A 24,433-nucleotide genomic window follows, 5' to 3' on the forward strand; every position below is an offset into this window, starting at 1 on the left:
GATGCAAGCTAAGTGTGACCATTTGTACTCTTTCTCCAATCCCACAAATATTAGGGTCTTCCCTGCCTAAAGTATTCAGTTTAATTCTACAGTTACTTAACTTAATTGGTCATTTTATTTCATAAAGAAGCTGCTCACCTATGACATCTGAGTTCATAGAATCTGCACTACAATCTGGTCCTTTATCATAGACTGTCATGTGATCGCTTTTTGATTGGTTACGGCCTCCCCTTACCCCCTGTAATTACATATAAATTGCATTTCTTTTTAATGTTTAGTATACTGTTATGCATAAATCAGTTACTAAGTTCATTTTGTTATGTAAATGTACATGGAGAACCAGGCTTATGTTTAAATTAATCTGATTTTCTCTTCCATTTTTCTTTGGGTTGTTGATTTTATTAATGTGCCCAGGAAAAGTAAAAACAATGTGTTCTAGTGTTTTAGCAGCTTCTTGTTCTTGACTCCCCTAGAGTCCCCTGGACCTCTGTCTTACATTTTAATTCATCAGGATTGTAGACTTCATAGCTTTCATTTATACATTTTGAGGAAATTTATTTTTAGAATAATAGAATCATGGAGAATGAAGAAACATGAAAGGCCATTTTGTTTACTCCCCCTTCTTTGGCAGGAATCCAGTGTCCTTGACAGATGGCCAAAGATTAATTGTCCATCCAATTAACCTTAGACTACCAGATGCATATATTGCAGGACTCTGAACAGTTTTAACCTGAGCAATGTGTAATAAAAACCCCCCAGAATAGAAACAAGTCTCATAATTTTACATGTCAGAAGTAAAAGTAATTTGATTATCAGTGCTTGTATTCTTTCATGGGAGAGTCTTAGAGACCCCAGATTCATCTGTGCCCAGTGTCCACATGAAACATTGTTCTTACCGTCATCAAAGTATTCACATTTCTATAAACTATATTATCTTATATTTAATTGTGCTATGTCTATTCTACTTTTATCCTTTAATTTTTACCTTCCAGGATTTTTATTTTCTTATTCCTGCAAAGTAATGACAAAGGAATAATTAAGACTAGAAATAAATTTCAGCGCTGCTTCCCTTTTTGTTGTCTATGTTTCTATGCTTAAAATTAGCTGTTTGCATGTGCTTTTGAGAGAGAGAGAGTTTGTGGGTACATGCGTGTGTATATAAGTGCTCCAGGGAGCATCACTGTGGAATGGAATGAAGAATATTTGTATTTTTTTAAATTCTGAAATTGTGTGTTTTAAGATTTTGTGTTCATATTAATATTAGAATCCTTGTTACAAAATTAAAAATTAAGCTTTGCATTATCAAAAATTCTTAAAAATAATTTTGTTATGAACTAGCATTGAAAAACATAAGAAAAAGAGTGTGTTTATTTAAAAGTAGATAAATTTTTATGTAAACTATTTCTATTTAAGGTAAAGCAACTGGAACAAATACAGTGAAATGTACCCAATGTTAATTCTAGTTTGCTTGATTTTTAGATCACAATTTTAGCTGTTACTATATATCTCTGATTTAATAAATAAAATATAAATATATAAACAAATGCTATAGTTCTAGTCATGGTCATCTTTAAAAATAGAGTTTTATGTGGTTATAAGTTAGCACAATTGGTTTAAATTACTAGCCAATTACTTATTTTAAGGAGATTTTTATTTGTTTTTATAAATTTAGCAATGTTCCCCCCTCAGCCTTGTTTAAAGGTGATGTTACTGGTGAAGATTCTTTATTTCTATTTTGTAATTTCAAAACAGTATATCATCGTTAAAAATATAATAAATCGTATATGCCTCTATAGACATATGAATAAAATATACAATGAATATATCTACAATGAACACACATACACACAACTATACACACACACACATACATATATATATATATATATATATATGAATATATATTAAGAATTTCAGGTGGTTTGCAACTACTAAATATTATTTGCAACTTTATTATTTCTGCCTATGTACTTTCATTTGTGTGTGTGCACGGCACGCAAGCATTCTTTAAAAATAACCTCTCTACATGGTCTCTGCATCTCTGCTTCTCTGTTCTACACACATTTAAGAATACTTTAACCATTCCTGTGCACCCACTTAAATGGCTCCCTAATGTGTTTTCTGTTTACAATAGCTTTGCTGTGGACCCTCATCTATTTAATTCCTTCTATAGCATATATAATCCCAAACATAAAATTCATTAGCTAATAAAAAGGAGTACCCCTTGTTATCTGATCATTCAGTTTTCAACCTTTTCTATAATAACTTGCAAAATGGAATTCATGATCCATACTGTAACACTGCTATAATGAATATGTTCATATATTGGTGGAAATGTTGACATCTGAAAGAAAGGATGTTAGTATACTAACACCTTCGTTCAATCCCTCTCATGATATCCTATTGTTGTTACTAACAATTTCCCCATTTTTCCTGAGAATTTAGCCCTTAATGGGCCTCAATATTGCAACTACCAAGCACCTGTGGGCACTGTCAACCTGGGCGCAATTCAGACATCATCTTTAGTATCTTTACCATTTTTCTTCTTTTTTTTTTAGAATTTATATGGTGGTGCATGTTTGTTGCAGTGCAGAAAACAAATGCAATCTATAGCTGACACAGTATTGTATCTTTGTATTCTACATGCAAACATATCCTTTGGGGTTCATTAAATGTTAAATAATTTTAGAATTGGTATCTTAAGAACATTCTATTCTGCAGAAATCCTCAATGGATTTTTATATTGGTGGTTAAAAACAGTTTAAAGATTTGCAGGAAGATATTTGGTGGTTTGGATACATTTGGAACCTATTCTTTTCCCTCAGTTTAAAATAATGCAGTGCAGGTTACCACTTTCTGAAAATTTGCTCTCCAACACACTGGCAGACACAAATTAGGTTTTGATACTTATAGATGTCTGTATTCTACTTCATCTTATTGCTTTTATTTAGCATGTCTGAGTTTCCTATCACCAATGTAATTGTAAATCATTTGGAAGTTTATCTTAGGCTTCTTTGCATCTGTATTGAGTCTAAAATGTGTTGCATGTGAAACAGGCACTTTACACATATATTCAAGTTGATTAAAGCTTCACACACGCACACACACACACACACACATACTCACACACATGGTTTCCCTGACCACCACGTGGATTGCTAATCTTATGTTTTCCTATAGTCTATTTTCTAATACATCATTTTAGTTGCATCCTTGAAATGATTATTTTCTCTACCCTGCTTAACATGGTAGAGAAGACTAAGAAACTCTTAGATCCTGGATGAAAATTTGTTAAAAGGTGAATTAATATTTTTACTTTTTCTATAATGTTTGAATTTTCTCACTGTATATCCAATATATTATATCAAAGACATTTTAGAATGAATGTATTTTGATATTTACAGACTGAATTTGAATAAAAACATTCTAATTCCCAAGTCTTGCCATTTTAAATTAACTATAACTCATGGGTGAGACAGTGTGATTGATTAAAAGCCAGCTATAACACCTCTAGTGTACTTAAAGATGTCCAAGAAAAAGATGACTGCAGGTCACCAGGTATGACGTGATGAGGGATTGATGAGAGTGCAAAGTATTGCAATAGAAAACTAGGGAGAATTAGGAAAAGAAAGAGTCAATAGACATGCTGATTGAGCTAATTCAGTAGGCAAAGAGCCCAGAGGAATTTAGAAACCATCAAGTTGTTAATGCTGAGAGAAAAGAGAGGGTGTGGTACACATTTTGTACCACAAATGTGTACACTAGACACATTTTGATACTATTAACAACATCCGAAAGTTAGAAAATAGAACATGTTTATTGGGTTGGGAGAGTTATGGTGGGTTATTTCGAGTTTGTGGTGACTGTTAGATATCTAAGTGGAACTGTGTATGAAATATGGATCTGGAACTTGGGTGAGTAAGCATAGTTGGAAATACAGATTTGGGAGCTGTAAGGCATAGACATAATGGTTGAAACCAGAAAAGTAAATGAACTCTTCAAGGGAGTGATCATAAAGCGTGAGAAGTTTTATTGTAAAGCTATTATTTTCCTTTAAAAGAATCCTCTGTGACTTACCCATCCACATCCAAGCAGCAAACTCTGATTGTAAATATGCCATTTGTCTTGCAACTTTATATGGATGTTCTAAGTGGGTCAGAGTATTTGAATCCATAAATTTTTCTATACCCAATATATTTTATCTCAGAATTGGAGAAAAATTATAAAAAACTTAAAAATAACTTAGCTGTCCTTATATACAATGCACGTTTCAAGTATATGATAGTCTGGTCACTATAAAAACTAGTAAAACTAGTAGAATAAGGTTGATGGTTAACTTTCTCAGTTTAACTATGTATTGGAATATCCACTTATAAATTTATATTAGTAGCTACATATTATCAATAAACATAATTTTATAATAAATTATAAAAATGATGTTACTAAATACATAATAAAGTTTTAATTGTGTTAGTCTTTAAAGTTATTTAACTTCATCATAATGATGTTGTAAAACAATTTATAAAAATTAAAATATTTTCTTTTTAGAGAAAATAAAAAGATAATATTTTGATATGCCTATATTTTAAATATATTGCTCTATTTAATTATAAGTAACAAAGATAAGTTTTGCACTTTTCTATCTTTCTCTTTTCTCTTTTCCCCAATGGCATTAAATACCCTTTGTATAAGTAGTTTTTAAAGAATGTGTAATACTCCATTGAACAGATAACCATGACATCATTGAAGGAGCTCTTATTTTTGGACTTAAAGGCAATTTCCAAGTATCAGTTACTCTAATTCTTCAAAGAGAATATTTGTGTTTAAACTCTGGTTAGTCTTCTCTTTGCATATATTCCTAGGATTAGAATAGTGAGTCAAGGCTTGTAGGTGTACTTAAGGCTCTTGGTCCATATTGTTGCAATCATGTAAGAATTTCAGGTTCTAGGAATGTATGCAATGTTGTTGTAAGTAATTGGATTTTTGCCCGTGGCCTCGAAGAGCAGACTTCTTTAATAGCTGTACAAGGTAGATTTAAGATCAGAGTACAATTAAGAGTCTCTTCATGCATTTCTATTCTGTTTGCTTTTTTATTTTCCTGAGCAATATATCATTCCATCACAATCATATTCATCATGTCTTTTCGATAATATGTCATTTGACATGGGTATGCTTTCTCCATGTTCAGTGGCTTAAACTCCTATTCAAAGATTGCTATTCAATTCTGAGCTAGGATTTGTGAGGATATCAAAATATTTAGTTTGTTGGCTTATACACTACTTGTATAGATGGTGCATAGATAAAATGTATAGATCTCTTTAAAAAGATGATTCATATATTAAATTCATGAAGTAAGAATAGAAGAAACACTATGCATAATGCTACACAGCAATACTTGAATAAATGTCAAATGAGTGTAAACAAAGAAAGTTACCAGCTATTACATGGATCAAGTCATTAACCACTGCAGCTGTTGACCTACAAGTATACCCTAAAATGAATTTAGGATGAAGCATGCTGTATTTTGGATACATGGGCCCATAGATAGATAAAATGGAAGAATTTCAATGACCCTCAGATTCTTGCATCTTTTAATATATAGATAAGCACTAAAATCATTAACTGAGATATCTGATCCACATGACTAACAATAACATTTTACCAAGATGTATGCTTGATAACATGTATTTCTTACCTGAAAAAAAAAAATATATATCCAGGATGTTCCCCTACCTCTGTGGAGCAGTTTCTTAGCACTCCCCTAGAGGCTGTCTCCTGGGCTATAGTCCTCATTAAGTCTCCAAATAAAACTGAAATTCACAGCTCTCGCATTGTGCGTTTTTATTTCAGTCAACATGAGTGATTTCAAAGAAGACCAAGGTCACCACTATACCATGACGAATAAAAGGTTTTTTTTTTTTTGGAAGACCATAAAGTTCTGATTTTCCCTTTATATGTGGAAAAGTTAATAATAGAAAGAAGACACATCAGTTCCATGACTAAATACTGTGTTTTATAAGAAATATATATTTGGTCATTCAGATATGTTTGGTCTTTGTCCACAGTTCCTGGATCACAGTTCCTGGATCAAGGAACAGTCCACAGTTCCTGGATCAAGGTCCCAAAACCCTTGAAATTTCCTGAGTGATAAAAATAATGGGAGCATATTTTGTCATAATATTTTGTCTCTTGTCATCACTTCCTGAAATCACTTCAGAGCCATAAATGTAAAATGGATGTCTTGTTATTCATAACACACAACAACTGGGTTTATCTTAATAAGGGGACTTTTGGAAGGCATGTAATGATGGGAGACTGTTTGCCAAGGGAACCATGAATAGACAGCTGGAACTTTCAATCCCACCTCCGGACCTTCTGGGAGGGGAGAGAGGCTGGAGATCGAGTTCAGTCCCCAATTGCCATTAATTTAATCAGCCAAGCTTGTAATGAAGCCTCCATAAAACTCCAAAAGAGAGAGCTCTGGAGAGCTTCCAGGTTGATGAACAAGTGGAGATGTAGAGAGAATGGAGCATTCAGAGGGCATGGAAGCTCTGTTCTCTCCATACTTTGCCATATGCCTCTTTTCCTTCTGGCCTTTCTGGAGTTATATCCTTCCATAATAAACCAATAATCTAAAAAGTAAAAAATTTCTCTGAGCTCTGTGAACTGCTCTAGAAAATTAATTAAACACAAAGTGAGGGTCGTTGGGACATCCAATCTATAGCAGGCCAGTCAAGTGACAACCTGGAATTGTGACTGGTGTCTGAAGTGGAGAGGGGAGGTAGTCTTGTGGGACTGAGCCTTTACCTGTGGAATCTGTCATTATTTCTGGGTAGATAGTGTCAGAACTGAGCTGAATTATAAGACAACTAGCTGGTGTCTGAGCATTGCTTATTGATATGGGGAAAACCCCTCACCTCCATGTTGGAATTGGGTGATCAGAACTTTTACTATTTCAATGTTTAGTAAACTAGATGGTTTTTGGGAACTAATAATATCAGGATTCTTATAGTCTAACTCTGGTCTTATGTACATATTTCATCAAGAGTAATCATCCCCATGGTAACATCATAAGCAGGATGTAAGTGACCAGTAATGGTTTAACTTAAAAGGAATCAAAATATCTGAATATTAATTCCTTGTCAGTAATTTATTAGATATGTGACTTTAGTCCAACTACATAACTTTTCTGAGCCTCAGTTTCAATGTTTCAAAAACTCTTGGCATACTGCAATTGCTCAATAAATATTAGCTTTCTTCTTTGTTTTGTTAATGTCTTTGATTATGCCCATGACAACATTTTTAGGCACCTACTCCAGGGCATTCTCCCTGTCTTCCTGTCTTCTTTCTCATTTTCATTTTCTTCCATACATCTTTCAAACAGGTCTCCCGTGTCTTGTCCTTTTGTTCCATCTTTAGTTGTAAAGACATGATAATGATACTATTGATAATTAACAGTTAATGAACAGTTAATATACACTAGAGACTGTGCTAAATGCTTTACATTCATGTCACTTAATTCTAATAACCCCATATGGTAAGATCTACTGTTACCCAAGCTTATTCTCTTATTCCATTAATCTCATAGAGGGAATAAAGGTTCAGAAATAAGTACTGTCTTCAATGTTACACAGCTGGGAAGTAGCACAGGTGGGGTTCAAATCCATATGTGATCAGAATCCAAGATCTTGCACAATTCAGCATAGAACGTGTTTCACAAAGTCTAAGGAGGTGAAGAGAAAGATGCAACTGAAGTTTATGTTTGGCCATTAGTTGTTAAGATTGGTCCCATGGAAGTTGTTTTAATTAGTCTTTCCCTTCTGTTCAAAGAACATTTTAATATTAAGTTGTATACAGTAAATAAAAATAATATATAATGTCATGAAATTAGAGGATTTTCCCCATGTTGTATACAAACATGTAAAATGTTAGGATGGGATCATTCTGTCACCCTAGAAATTAAGAATGAAGATAGAAGCAAAAAGTTGGGGATGTTTAAGCATTTTAGTATTACTTAAGTTTACATTCTAAAAAGTGTCTTAAACATCAACTACATAATATACCAAAGATGCTTAATTGCATTTATCATTCAATTTATATTACTGTAAGAAATTATTTTGGTTGAGTTATCCAGAAGCATATTTTCAACTTGTTTTCTCTGCAGAATATTTATAGTAGTTGTTTTTCTACTTCTAAGATTGTAATTAGTTTATATAAGAAGACTTTCTGCAGTGTTTAATGTATACCCCTAAATCAAGAAGAATAACTCACTGAGTAGGAACAAATAATGTAACAATTTCAGACTCTATCCTACTGTTCTTCATGACAGTGTAAAAAAATTCAGCTCGTGGAAACCACTTCTAATTTTATAACCTCAAGTGCCTTTGCAAATTAGTTTTAGAATCCATTTCCCATTTCCCCACCCAACCTCTATTGAAGTAGAGAGTGGCATTTTGCTTCTCATTCTACTTGAAACTGCTACTAACACTTACAAAGTTCTGAAATGTTATGGTCAGTTTCTTCTCTGAATCACACCTCCAAAAACATCCAGAAATGTATGAAAATACTTTCTAAGTAATAGATGTTATTTTAATAAAAAAGGATATTCTTGAATTGATAATGACATGGGAGGTGTTAACAAGAGCTCACTGATAGACTTAAAGGGCTAAGTAACCCAAATATCACTTTTGAATTTGATCTGGGAAAATTTCAGCAATTTATGCTGGATTTAATTATCAATTATTTCAGGATACATACTTTTTGTTCTGCAAAGAAACTCATCCATCCAATTTGTTTTAGTTTACATAATTATTTTGTTTTTACCCAGAACAATACAAGCAATGAAGTGTATAACATCCATTACTCAATAAAAAAATGAAAGGGAATTTGGATACCCATTATGGGAACCATATCATCTCAAGTCCTCTGTAATGTAAATATTCTGCACTAAAATATTTTTGTAGCATTTTTCCTAAGGACATTTACCATAATATAGAGTTAATTATGAAACTGTTAAAAGATAAAAATAAATTAAGAGGCAGTGTGAGGAAAATAAGAAGTGCTCTCCCAAATAATTGTTGACAACAGCTGGAGAGTCAATGAAGTAGATACAGATATTTCATTCTCAAATGGCAACTTCTGAAAGGGAAGTTCTCTAAGTACAAACACAAGATTGCATTAACAGTTCTTACCAGATCTCAGAGAATGTAAGACTCACAGAAGACAGGAAAAAAAGTCTTAATTAACCTTTTTATAACTAAAAACATTTTACTGTCCCTAAATCCTCAAATGGTAATCTTAAATTAATATGAAAGCAGTGAACTATTTTTATTGTACAATTACTTGACAATTTATAAACAGTATCCGTTTTCCTTATAATAATTCATTATATTTTCTAATATATTAAGCCTCAATTGCCTATCAAGCCTTCCTGATAGATCATTTTGATCCTATCATTTTCAATTAATCATGCCTGTTTGCTGGTGATGTTTTTCCTGGAAAACTGTCATAAAAATATTATTCTAACACATTTCCTACATCATAGAATAGATTATTTCTGCTATTATTAATAATAGAAAGTACATATTTGCATATATCATATAATTAATTTCTTTATCAAATAGTTTATTATGCTTATAAACATATTTGAATAATTCAAGTAATTTCTAAATAAAATTTTATTTTTTAATTGATGAATCTTGTAAAACTGCACAAAGGAGTATTTGTTCCATCAGTATGAGGAGTAATCTCAATGTCAGTGTCACACTATGAAATTCTTGTTTTATCAAATGGTTCTGGAATTCTGAATTTTTCTCTTATTCACTTAGTAAGAATTTTTGAGTGTCTACTATATGCCAGGCACTGAGCCTGGCCTTGAGGACACAATAATAAATAACGGAGACTCACCTGCTGTCCAAATATTGCTTCTATTCCTGAAGGACCCTCCTTTAACTTTGCTTTTTAGGTTCTGATAATGGTGTTCTTTTGAATACCATCAATAGTGAAAAAGCATTGTTTTCCCTTTGAAAATGAATTTCTTAGTAAGGAGGATTATGGGACCAAGACAAAGTGGACTAACAGCTATTTGTTATTTTAAATTGTTTAGTGAAATGTAGAATGCTCACATTGTCATTGTTCCTTTTTTTTCAAAATTATAGTTTAAACAAAATACAGTGGGAGCAAAACAGTTTCTGAGGGAAATTGCAAAAATAACGCCAAAATTTTTTGAGCAAAGGCATCCTCTTAGAAGGAATATTCCACTAATGCAGCCTTCCACAGCTAGTAAAAGAGCTTTCCTTTCCTTTTCTTGCATCTCTCAGAACACAGTCTGGGCATCCGGCAAATGCTTAGGTGTACTTGTTGGAATGTTCACCAGCACCTGACAGGGTTGTAGAGTGATAACTGTGAATATCAAAATTTTATCTGCTGGTCCTCACATAGAGAAGACAGAATCATAAAACAAAACAAAAACAAAATCAAAAACAAACAAAACAAAACAAAAAACAATTGGTTGGGTTTTTGCAGATGTCCTGCATACATGTAGTTTTCTATTTCCTATGGTAACAGGTAAAAAAACAAAAAAGAGAGGATGGAGTTGGTATTGATATCTGGATTCTTGTTTCTGGTCATAAATTTGCCATCTCTCTGACCATACATCCAGGAAAATGTCACTTTCCATTTTACTTGCCTTTAAAAGGCCTTTGAAACACTGGGGTGTGATGGGAATTCACTACAATGAGGTACTTTGAAATCTTCAACTTTTAAGTACCATGCAAGTCCAATGATTATTAGTATTCAAGGCACACAATGCTAGTCAAAACATAGAAAGTTCAGAGCAGTTTGGTAACCTGGAAAACAGGGAAATGAAAAGTGTACTGTGTACATATGATAAAATAGCATTCAATATAAAAAAGACAAATGCTCCAATACAAAAATGTAAAAAGTGTGTAAACATTAATGACACAAATGAAATGACCAATAAAATATCAAATACTCAACCATACTATTAACCAAAGACACACAACTTAAAACAAGAGATATTATTTTCACATATCAAATGGGAAAAATCTTAAAAGAATGTCGGTGAAACTGTGAAAAAAATGGGCTCACACATACACTGCTCATAGGAGGCAAAAATTGGACATTTGTTATTAAAAATTGAGCATTAATTATCATTAAAAATGTATTTGGAATTTAACTTCAACTGTTTTACACTTCTCCTTCCCATATTTCATTTGAAATACTATCAAAATAGGGAAAAAATAGTGGATTAGTGAAAAATTAAAATAGGGAGGAAATTGACCCTCTCTTTTCTTATGAGTGACATGTGATTAGGGTAAATCTTAATGAAATCTATCTATATTAAGGGAGACTAGCTACTTTTTATAAATATATAGTTGGAGTTAGCTGTCACTTCTATGGATTCAGATGCAGAGAGAAATTTCCTCTGCTTAGAAATGGCCCATAGGTTCAAAGTTGTGCTCTAAAGTATGTGAGAAAATGTATACATTGCCACTCTTTTTCTTTTTTCAGTCAATAACTTCAACACCATAGTGTGGTTTTGCTTATCATTTCCAAGTGACAAACAGGTAATAGTCATCTTTTGGGGGGACACAAATAGGTAAATATGAGTGAGGAAGAAGTGAGAGCAATGGGTCTAGATAGAGGGAGAAGAGAGAACACAAAGGAGGAAACCAAAGATGGTCAGAGTGTGATTTACAGTTTTTCCAGTCTCAATTTTATTTTTATATTTGCCCTTTATGACTTTTTGATGACTTAGATTTAATGCATATTCCCAAAATCTAAAATTGTATTATAAAAAATATCTTATTAAAATGAATATATATATATCTTATCTCATTTAATCCTCAACTCCCCTTTCGGGTGGGGCTTTTAAACTCATTTTACAGATAAGAAGAATGAAGCCATACAGAAGTAAGAGGAAAAATAAGGCCTAAAATCAATTTCTTATTAATGGATAATTGGAAATATCCATGTTGACTGGATATTTGATGATAAATTATTTTACATTTTAAATCTAATACTGATATTTTGGTTAAGTTAATGAGTTCTCATTTTTGAAATTACATACTGAAATGTTAACATATGAAATGATAAGATTTCTCAGATACATTCAAAAAATTTGAAGGAGGAAGGTTGGAAGGGGGTGAGGCTAGGCTAGGACTGGCCAAGGTTGATGGTAGCTGAATTCAGGTGGTAGGTAGATGGGAATTTTTCATACAAAACTATTTACGCATATGTTCAAAATTATCCATTATGAAAGTTAAAACAATATCAATACTAAATATTTCCATCTCCAAACCCCATGCTTTAAAACACGCACAATAATCTCTTTATTAATATTTACTTGAAAAAGAATCACCATTTCTGTTTCTCTCCTTGTTTTTTGTTCCATCTTTACATCAGCAAAAGTTGAATTAAATTATTTCTTTATCTATTACTATATAATTTAGTTTTTAACTGAAGTTTCACAAATAAGCAAAGAAACAAACAAACCGTGTATCATCTCAAATAATGTTGTTTAGAGTTGGTGAGTCCCAGGCTAAAAGTATGTTACCATTATTTCTATTGACAAGGAGGGTTAAACTGTTTTAGAAGAAAGATTATTTGATTATAATGTCTCTTAACCTCCACTTCTAAAGTCATTGAACATCTTACTTAGTGATGGATTACTGTTGTGTAAAGGTTTTAACGAGAAAATCTGGTGTAATGCTACAAAACCCATACACACTGTGTAGTTGGATTTCAGCCTAGAGGTTGCTTAGTCATTTTTAAAAACAGAATATATTCCCTTCATTTGGAGAAATGACAATTGGATTCTTTAGTTACCAATTAAAAGGCAGTGGTAAAGCATAGGGAAAGACATGCTGGCAGGGCTTGCTTTAAGCAGAGGTATGGTGAGTTTGCAAATGTGAATTAATTTTAGTGATGCAAGTGAGAATCCCGGCCCCCAAATCTATAACTTCAGCTCCTCTATTATAGTCTGTTTTGATGTCAGAGAATTAAAGATTCATGATTTATAAAACAAAAGTCTGAATGTGAAAAAACCTGACTGTAAAGAAATTAAAATACAATCAAGGTGATAAAACCAATGCATATAAGACAATTGAAAAACCACAATAAATAAGAAATTAAAGTGTCTGTAACAAACTAAAAAGCACAGGGTCTACTGTGGACAGCAATGTGAGTGGCAGCTCCCTGTAGACATGTGAAGAAGAATCCTCCCCAGGAGGCAATTCTCAACTGGAGGCTGTAGATGGACCGTGGGATCAGATCACACCAGCAGATGCACTGAGGTGGAAGTGAGCATTGAGGATACTAAAAAATGCATTCCTTAGTATGCAGGCATTTTTCTATAAAATTCAAGTACTTCTGGGGAGCTTAGATGAATTTTTTTCAGTCTTTTTATCTCAAAAATGAAACAGCTATTTATAAAGTTGTCTATGTGACAGCATTCTCCACATGAACAGTGCAGAAACAACTAGAGCTTTGATAAGGAAATAGGACAGAAAAACTCCTAAATATGATTGGGGTTCAGTGCTCTAGTGCAGGAGGACATCTCAGAAGCTAGGCATCATGGGAGGCACTGGAAATTTGGAAGAAAGCTGATAAGGCAGTGAGGTAATTCCAAAACTGGGCAATTGCAGAGACCAGAGTGATATGAGTGAGGTACTTAGGGGGTAAAATTTAAGGTTGCACTCATTTTCAGGGGCTGACCCCACACTTGTACCACCCTGATGAGGACTTCCTTAATATTTGTGCCCTCGGTGCCTTCCTCCCTTCTGTTTGTCCTGATTCATGTACCATTAAAAAACGTCAACTAGAGTAACCTTCTTCTCAAAACTAAGGCTATGTGTTCTGTATAATTGTATTTGTACAGATTTTATCAGATTTTCTCCCTCTCTCTCTCTCTCTCTGTCACCTATCTCTCTTTATCTATTATCTATCTATCTATCATCTATCTATCTATCATCTATATATCTGTTGAAAGGAAAACCATTCAATAATGCTATACTAATTCAGCCCAGAAAAAAAGATAAACACTTTTAATTACAAATATTTCTGGATAATTAGAATATTTAGTTGGTTTGCCTGTACTGTACCGTTAGATTCAAATACTAATAAATATTTTCACTTTTTCCTCAACTATACACTAAGAATAGTTTTGTATGTTGGAAACACAAAATTGGATCTACCTAGAAACCTTCGTCAATTTAACACACTGTTTAGTAGATGAAAGATAAAGATTTTGTAAAAAAGTAAAATTTGAGCTAGATTTTGAAGGACAAATGGACAACTACTTATTAGATCAGTGCTTTCCAGATAGACCAGATATCAAGAACCAACTAGGAACATTTTATTTTTAGTGGAGTCCTTAAAAAGGTATAAATATAAATAATTTATTAATTCTTATTTTCATGACAGATGTATCAGGGAAAGATTGTAAGTTTTGTAAAATAATATGTTTTGAACTTCCATCCATCTATCACCTCACTCCCAACGTACTTGTGTCTCCTTGCCAACACAAACAGTTTGTATTGAAAATTCTACTGCACTTAATATGCTCTCTTTGGAATAAGCTGTCCAAAAAAAAGATGCTTTCTGTAGCAATGGCCACAAATTTAATATTAGGGAGATTTTTATAATAGTACTTAAAATTCTAAAATAAATACTGCTTTCATTTTATAATTTCCACATGAAAGTAACTTTCCTGTTCTTCATCATCTCTTCTGCAGCACCCTGCCTCCATTTTTAATATAGATTTTCTCCCATTTCTCCCAAAGGTATTTATCACTGCCTTTCTATGTTTATGAAAGGTGTATGGCCAGCAGGATAGGTTGAGTTTCTATAAAAATTATTTTAATTTTATTATTTTCTAAGTTACTTTTATAAAATAAAATTCTGTTTGAAAAAGAAAAGAAAAAATGTCATTGGCTTAATTAAAAGGGAAAATAAATATTCTCGTGTATTTTAATATTCTGTTTCATACATATTTGTAAATATTCTACATTTGCACAATTTTTTTAATCTTTATTAAGTACTTTATAAGAAAATTTATTGATTATGCATATTAACTTCTGTCAATTTCAGAATTAGATACCCATTAGATATTTAATGGAATTTCATTAAAACTTTAAGTTAATTTATTTTAAAAATTGACAACTAGGGCTTGAGGCAGTCGGAGCCGAGGAGCCGGGCAGTGTCCTTGCACTCCTTCCCTACTTTGGTGCGCGGCTGCGGCCGGAGGATTTGCAGGTGAAAATACAGCGTTTGTGAAGAGTGGATGGTTGCTGAGACAGAGTACTATTTTGAAGCGCTGGAAGAATTGGCTTGACCTGTGGTCAGATGGTCACCTGATGACCAAACTCGGTAGAGTGTAGAGGATAAGGTCCACATGCCAGTGGACTGCATCAACATCCACACGGGACATGAATGTCGGGATATTCGGCCTCCAGATGGGAAGCCGAAAGACTGTCTGCTGCAGATTGTTTGCCTAGGTGGGAAAACCATCAGTCTTTGTGCAGAAAGCACAGATGATTGTTTGGTCCGGAAATTTACACGTCAGGATTTCATTACAGCTCATGTTGGCTCTGAAGTCATGTATGATGAGACTGCCTTGGCTTCCTCCCCACCTCCTTACACAGCCTATGCTGCACCAACCCCTGATGCCTATGGTTATGGTCCATACAGCGGTGCATACCCGCCAGGAACTGAAGTTGTATATGCTTCAAATGGGCAGGCTTATGCTGTACCCTACCAGTACCTGCATGCCGGACTTTACGGACAGCAGCCTACCTAACAAGTCATCATTCGTGAGCGGTATCGAGACAATGACTGTGACCTGGCGCTGGGCATGCTGCCTGGAACAGCCACAGGCATGGCCTTAGGATCTCTGTTCTGGGTCTTCTAGAGTCCTTGGAACCTGGATGTGCATAGCTTCTGATACCCTGGGTGCAATAATATAATTTGCAGGGCATTTCTGTTTGTTATAAATGTTTTTAATAATAGTTTTAGTAGTTCTTTTCAAAGTAGTGACATCATACTTATAACTAATCCATATAAGTACCACAGAGAAGGCTTTGGACTGCTGTTTAGCTAAAACGTAGACTATTTGGGGGCACTGGCTCAGTCTAGGAGTTTTTTATGGCACTCTCAGAATACCTTATTTGAACACACCTGTTTGTAAAGGCCATCTTCTTTTTAGAGTTAGGCCTTAGTGCTTAAGGGATAATTTATTTTAGTGTTATGCTAGTAATATGGTGATGTATGAGTGAGTGAGTGATTGTGGCAAGAAGAACTGCAGCTGTCTTGGTTTAATGTCAGACTTTGAAACCTCAGACTAGAACTGGTTGCACGTTACTTCAGGAGTTGTAGGATGGAACCTTCCTGAGGCAGCCGTGTGATATCCCCACAGCCTCTGGGGCTCTGCAGACTTTCAGCAAAGTTGACTGCTCAGGATGATGGGCGGGATGGCAGATCCCACCCCCCCTTTAAAATATGCTCTTTCATTTTATTCTTACTAGTTTGTTTTTGGTAGTGATCCTTGGAAAACATCCTAAATTAGGAGTAGACTTGAGTCTCAGCATTTTAGGGCTTTATCATTTAAAACTTGAACAAGGCAAAACAATTACAAACAAGTGCGTGGAGGTAGATCTGCTATATTCAGAGGCATCATGTTTTTTAGTGTTTGCTTTGAGTGTTTTTATTGCCACTTCAGCCTACTTATAGCTTATTTTTCTACTTGTTGAGAAAGTAATATTAGGAGAATGGTGAGGAAAGAGGAATGAGAGCCATAGTTACAGTGTTACTGTTTCAGGGGATTGGGCTTCTCTGAGGATCCTCTTTTCCACCCTTCTGAAGGCTGTTAAAGAGCCCATTTCCTGTCCTGTGCAGGACTGGGGCACTGTGGCTGTCCCTGAGCACTGGGGTGCCTGGAGCCCTGGTGGAGGCATGGTGGGGGAGAGTCAGGTTACAGATTTGCAGCCTAAGGACATGAATGACCTGTGCAAGGTATTACCCCACCTGACCAGGACACTAGTCTTGTTTTTATTCTTCATTCAAATGTCACAGAGAAGCTTAAACAATTTAACTTGAGCCCCAGCTATGTGTGAAGCTCTGGAAAACTGAGAGTCACGTATTTTTGTTATTTCTTATTTCTTTATTTATGTAAATTTTAAAATTCCAATTATTCCAGTTTTCTGCCTTGCATGCTTTAAAAAATTTACTTTTTACAAAGGCAGTTTAGCACATTGAAGGTCTCTACCCCTATACTCCATGTGGCCCTATTTTCCACAAAATACACTCATAGTAGCACAAATTCTGTTTTTATTCTATGTGCCCAGTTACATACATAGTCATTTTTTTCACTGATCAACCCACTCCATCTCTAAGGCAGACTTAAATAGATCTATCTCCGTATGAAACCAGATGCCAAATGAACTTTGTGGTGACCACAGGTCTGTTTTCCTAGCCAATTCTATTGCACTTGTTGACACTGGAGAGTTTGTTTCCAGCTGAAAAGTATACTTAGCTGTCATCTCTTTGGATGTTTGACATGTGGAAAGTTGCCAGATGTGATGTGTGACAACACTGTTTTTTTTGTTTTTTTGTTTTTGTTTTTGAACATCTTTATTAGAGTATAATTGCTTTAAAATGGTGTGTTAATTTCTGCTTTATAACAAAGTGAATCAGTTATACATATACATGTGTTCCCATATCTCTTCCCTCTTGCGTCTCCCTCCCTCCCACCCTCCCTATCCCACCCCTCTAGGTGGTCACAAACCACCGAGCTGATCTCCCTGTGCTATGCAGCTGCTTCCCACTAGCTATCTACACTGGTTTTGATGGATAGAAGTGTTGTTTTAGTTATTTTACATCGTATGTAATAAGAATGGTTTTGTTCAGATGGTAATCATTATTTGAGCTGTATGCCTTACTTACAAAATACTAAACTCAGTTTTTAATGTTGCTTTGGGGTATTAATTTTGAACTTGGAACCACAGATACTGAGTTATGTCAGTGAAATGCCCTTGAAGCAGATGGTCTCCCGGTGTTCCCCTGGCTTCCCTCTGACAGAAGGGGGAGAGCTATGGACTGAAGCTTGGGCACACATGTGCCCCCCAATCTCCAGTCCCTGTCCCCAGTGGGGCCAGCCCCACTGGGCAACTATAGTTGAGTCTTGAAGTTCACTGTCACTAGTGACTTGATCCTGAGAGGAAATACATACTCAGTATAAAGATGGGCTGAGATACTTCATTTCCCTGGCCCCAACTCTCGTAGATGCCAACACTTAGGTAATCCAAAATCATGAAGTTAGGTGAGTTGGAAAGAACTTGTTCAGGTTTAGTCAGTATTTTACTTCCATGTGTACTTTTAACTAGTTGGCCATTGACATTGCACACATGCCAGTCTGCTTGTTTCTTAGCTCTGTTCTTTTATTTCCTTGAGTTAACTTCAGGGTCTTAGATGTAAAGAGAAGGGAGAGACCCATGGTTGTGTTTCAGATCATCATTCATGAAACGGGCCAGACTGGGACGCAAGATATGGATCATGAGAGAAGTTCCTGCCATTGAGACAGAATGACCCACATTTATTTTCTACCTTAATTGTGATACTATGTGATCTTTCTTTCTCCTTCCCAAGTTTATGTAGACACCAGCATGGGATGCAGTTCCATTTTTTTCCCCTAGGGTTGATCTTCTCTTCTGATTGCTTGCCTGTCTCTAGTATTTGGTTGTGTCCTCAGAACCTATTTTTCCCTGTATATGCAAATTGTGTGTTTATAAGTGATAATGTCAACACATTAAATGATTGTTAACCTTAAAGCATAAAAAAAAATTGACATCTCATATCTCAGTACAAGTAAAAGTCCTTGTAAAGACATTCACTCATCCAGTTGCCCATTCATCAGCAAACATGCTCCCTCTGGAGCATTCAAACAAGGGCATGGACTCCAATGATTGATAAAGAATTGGTCACCAATCTCAAACAGCTCAAGAAGAGACAGACATTTAAACAAGTAAAATAATAAACAATGCCTGATCAGTAGAATATGGAGTGTAGCAGGTATGTTACAGTGGTGGTCCTGGATCTGAAGAACAGTTGTTATTTTAGTGGGTTGTGAAAGATTTTATGTAGTGGAATATAACTGAGCTTGTGACCTAGGCTTATTCATAGGGGTTGAGATCAAGGGTGAACACAGTGGGTGATAAAATGTGTAAAGGTATCTCCATTGCTAAGTCAAAAAGACATGGAATAACATGTAGCCTTAACGGATTTGGTTAGAGATTAATGCTACAGGTATGCCATTCTAGATGATGAGGTTGGAAAGGGGAAAAAAAGGACCTATTCATGGGTGATATTTTATGAAATTTTTGAGAAATACAAAGATAGCTCTAGTCAGACATGGAGATGTACTAGCCAATGAAGCAAGAATCAAAGCAGGGCTGAATCTTAGAAAAAATTCAATGCTGGTGGTTTTCCAGAGACCTCATTTATATATTTTTCCTTTTGATTCTTTCTGTTTTTCTTTCTTTCTTTCTTTCTTTCTTTTTTTTGAGTGGATATATGAGTGACTTTTTCTCCTACTATATTTTGATTTCTTATTGCTGTATACATATTCATGCTATATGTGAACAATATAACTTTTTTTTGAGGTTTTAATTTTTATTGGAGTATAGTTTCTTTACAGCATTGTGTTAGTTTCTACTGTGCAGCAAAGTGAATCTGCTATACGTAGACATATATCCCCTCTCTTTTGTATTTCCTTCCTATTTAGGCCACCACAGAGCACCGAGTAGAGTTCCCTGTGTTATACAGTAGGTTCTCATTAGTTATCGATTTTATACATAGTATCAATATTGTATATATGTCAATCCTAATCTCCCAATTCATCCCATCCCCCCTTTCCCCCACACTGTTGTCCATAGTGGCTGCACCAAATTAAATTCCCAAAAACAGTGCAAGATGGTTCCCTTTTCTCCACATTCTCAACAACACTTTTTATTTGTTGCAAGTTTTAAATAATTGCTATTCTGACAGGCATAAGGTGATATCTCATTGTGGTTTTGATATGCATTTCCCTGATGATTAGTGATGTTGAGTATTTTCTCAAGTGCATGTTGGCCATTTGTATGTCTTCTTTACACAAATATCCATTCAGGTATTCTGCCCATTTTTAAATCAGTTTTTTGTTTTTTCTTTTGATGTTGAGTTGTATGAATTATTTATATATTTTTGATATTGACCCCTTATCAAACATATCATTTGTAAATATCTCTTCCTATTTAATATGTTGCCTTTTCTTTTTGTTGTTGGGTTCCTTTGCTATGGAAAGCTTTTTAGTCTGCTGTAGTCCTGGTTGTTTATTCTGCTTTTGCCCTTGCCTGATGAGACAGATCTCCCCAAAATATTGCTATGCTATATGTCAAAGAGCTTACTGCTATATCTTTTTCTAGGAGTCTTATGGTTTCATGTCTTATACTATGTCTTTAAACTGTCTTATTTTTGTACATGGTGTAAGAAAGTGGTCTATACTACTTTCATTCTGTTACATGTAGCTGTCCAATTTTGCCAACACCATTTATTGAAGAGATTGTCTTTTTCCCTATTGTATATTCTTGCCTCCTTTGTTGTAGATTAATTGACCTTATAAGGATGGGTCTATTTCTAGGGTCTCTATTCTGTTGCATTGATCTATGTGTCTGTTTTTGTGCCAATACCATTATGTTTTAATTACTATAGCTTTGTAGTATAGTTTGAAATTAGGCTGCATGATATCTCCAACATTGTCCTTCTTTCTCAAGCTTGCTTTGGCTATTTGAGGTCTTCTGTGTTCCATAAAAATTTTAGGATGATTTGTTCTAGTTCTGTGAAAAATTCCTTTGGTATTTTGGTAGGAATTGAGTTGAGTCACTGGATACCTTTGAGTAGTATGGACATCTAAACAATACTAATTTTTCCAATCCATGAGCACAGTATACCTTTCCATTTATTTGTGTCATCTTCAATTACTTTCAATGATGTCTTATAATTTATAGTGAACAGGTCTTTTACCTCCTTTATTAAATTTATACCTAGGCATTTTATTCTTTTTTATGCAATTATAAATGGGATTGATTTTCTTAATTTCTCTTTCAAATGGTTAGTTGTTAGTGTAAAAAATGCAACAGGTTTCTGTATATTAATATTGTGTCTCATAAGTTTACAAAATTTATTATTTTTTTTTGGTGGTGTCTTTGGATTTTCCATGTACAGTGACAGATTATAGGCCAATAGTGACAATTTTGTTTCTTCTCTTCCAATCAGGATGTATTTTATTTCTTTTTCTTGTCTGATTATTGTGGTTAGGATTTCCAATACAATGTTGAATAAAATTCTCAAGAGTGGTCATCCTTGTGCTGTTCCTGGTCTTAAAGGAAAAGCTGTCACTGTTGACTATGTTAGTTGTGGGTCTGTTACATATGACTTTTATTATGTTGAGATATGTTTCCCCTATACCAACTTCGTTGAGAGTTTTAATCACAAATCGGCACTGAATTTTGTCAAAAGATTTTTCTGCATCTACTAAGATGATCATATGATTTTTAATTACCTCCATTTTGTTAAAGTGATTTATCATACAGATTGATGTGTAGATATTGAAACATCCTTGCATTCCAGTTAACCATGGTGTATGATCCTTCTAATGCATTGTTAAATTTGTTTTACAAATATTTTGTTGTGGATATTTGTATCTATGTTCATCAGGGATATTGTCCTGTAGTTTTCTGTTCTTCCACTGTTTTGTTTGGTTTTAGAATAAGGGTAATGCTGGCCTCATAGAACAAGTTTGGAAGCATTCTTTTCTCTTCAATTTTTTAGAATTGTTAAGAAGGATAGGTGTTAACTCTTCTTTAATTATTTTGTAGAAGCCATTTGGTCCTGGATTTTTGTTTGTTGGGTTTTTAATTACTCATTCAGTTTCATTGTTAGTAATTGGTATGTTCAAATTTTTGATTTTTTCCTGATTCACTCTTCTAAGATTGTATGTTTCTATGAATTTATCCATTTCCTTTAGTTTGTCCAATTTTTTGCCGTATAATTATTTATAGTAATCTTTTATGCTTGTTTGTAATTCTGTGGTATTGATTGTAATGTCTTTTTTTTCATTTTGAATTTTATATATTTGGGCCCTCTCTTTTATCTTGTTTAGTTTTTCTAGTACATTGCCAATTTTGTTTATCTTTTCAAAAAGCCAGTTCTGAGTTTTATTAATCTTCTCTAAATGTTTTAAAATTTTAGTCTCCCTTTCATTTATTTCCACTCTGATCATTATTATTTCCCTCCTTCTGCTGACTTTGGGCTTTCTTTGCCCACCTATTCATTGATAAACACCTTTATCATTATGTAATGCTCTTCTTTGTCTTTTGTTACAATCATTGTTTTAAAGTATATTTTGACTGATATGAGTATTGCCACTTCAGCTTTTATTTTATTTTATTTTATTTTTTTGTGGTACGCAAGCCTCTCACTGTTGTGGCCTCTCCCATCGCAGAGCACAGGCTCTGGACGCGCAGACTCAGTGGCCATGGCTCATGGGCCCAGCTGCTCCACAGCATGTGGGATCTTCCCAGACCGGGGCATGAACCTGTGTCCCCTGCATCGGCAGGCAGACTCTCAACCACTGCGCCATCAGGGAAGCCCTATTTTTTCATTTTTATGTGTATGTAATATCTTTTTCCATCCCTCCAATTTTAGTTCATGTGTGTCTTTAGTTCTGAGGTGAGTTTCTTTTAGGTCTTGTTATTTATCTACTAATCGACTCTACGTCTTTTGATTGAAGTATTTAGACAGTTTACATTTATAGTGATTATTGATAGGTATGCACTTATTGCCATTTTGTTAATTGTTTTCTGGTTGTTTTTGTAGCTCTTCTCTATTCTTGTACACTTCTCTTGTTCTCTTCCATGGAAGTTTGATTTTCTTTAGTGTTATTTTGGTTTCCTTTACTTACTGTGTATCTATTGCAGGTTTTTGGTTTGTAGTTACCATGTAGTTTATATATATATATATAACAGTTTATCTTAGCTGATATTCACTTAAATTTGACTGCAAATTAAGTTAATTTTAGTTGTGAATTTTCTTATATAAATCTCCAGTTCATTATTATTTTAAAGCTGGTTTCATTTTGGTGGTGCTACTGGAGGACTCTGGGAGGCCTCACACCAGGGAGTACTTCTCAGAATTGCGGCCAGTGTCCTTTACTCCCAGTGAACCACAGCCACACCCCCAACTCTGCAGGAGACCCTCAACACTAGCAGCTTCTATGGACCCCTGATTGCTGCTTGAGGAGAACTGCCCTGTGGACTTGACTGACCAACGATTGCAATATAAGGAGCCGTGTGGACGAAAGGCTCTTTGTGCTCCAGCCAGGAGTCACTGCTGTGTCTCTGCGGTGGGAAAGCCAACTTCAGGACACTGAGCCTCAAGAGACCTCCCAGCTCCACATAATATCAAATGGCTAATATCTCCTAGAGATCTCCATCTCAACACCAAGACCCAGTTTCACTCAACAACCAGCAAGCTACAATGCTGCATGCCCTATGCCAAACAACTAGCAAGACAGGGACACAGCCCTATCCATTAGCAGAGAGGCTGCCTAAAATCATAATAAGGACACAGACACCCCAAAACACACCACCAGATGTGGAACTGCCCACAAGAAAGACACAATCCAGGCTCATCCACCAGAACACAGGCACTAGTCCCCTCCAACAGGAAGTCTACACAACCCACTGAACCAACTATAGCCACTGGGGACAAACACCAAAAACAACGGGACCTACAAACCTGCAGCCTGCAAAAAGGAGACCCCAAACAAAGTAAGTTAAGCAAAATGAGAAGACAGAAAAACACACAGCAGATGAAGGAGCAAAGTAAAAACCCACCAAGCCTAACAAATGAAGAGGAAATACACAGTCTACCTGGAAAAGAATTCAGAATAATGATAGTAAAGATGATCCAAAATCTTGGAAATAGAATAGAGAAAATGCAAGAAACGTTTAACAAGGACCTAGAAGAACTAAAGAGGAAACAACCAATGATAAACAACAAAATAAATGAAATTTAAAATACTCTAGAAGGGATCAAAAGCAGAATAACTGAGGCAGAAGAACAGATAAGTGACCTGGAAGATAAAATAGTGGAAATAACTACTGCACAGCAGAATAAAGAAAAAAGAATGAAAAGAACTGAGGACAGTCTCAGAGACATCTGGGACAACATTAAACACACCAACATTTGAATTATAGGGGTCCCAGAAAAAGAAGAGAAAAATAAATGGACTGAGAAAATATTTGAAGAGATTATAGATGACAACTTCCTTAAAATGGGAAAGGAAATAGTTAATCAAGTCCAGGAAGCACAGATTGTC

At 34.8% G+C, this 24,433-nt stretch overlaps 1 protein-coding gene and 1 pseudogene across 2 annotated transcripts in view; one reads left to right on the forward strand and one right to left on the reverse strand.

Annotated features, from left to right (window-relative positions):
• Positions 1–24,433, reverse strand: part of LRRTM4 (leucine rich repeat transmembrane neuronal 4) — a gene marked incomplete at both ends in the record, with an annotated part of 853,172 nt that overhangs the window by 68,800 nt on the left and 759,939 nt on the right. The gene's annotated exons all lie outside the window — the stretch shown is intronic.
• LOC309833947 (pleckstrin homology domain-containing family B member 2-like) lies at positions 15,363–15,931 on the forward strand (annotated as a pseudogene). The gene has a single exon. The product of its transcript is annotated as a pleckstrin homology domain-containing family B member 2-like (transcript).

Source organism: Grampus griseus, assembly GCF_964374135.1.
Source record: "Grampus griseus genome assembly, chromosome: 15".
NCBI classification, from domain to species: domain Eukaryota; kingdom Metazoa; phylum Chordata; class Mammalia; order Artiodactyla; family Delphinidae; genus Grampus; species Grampus griseus.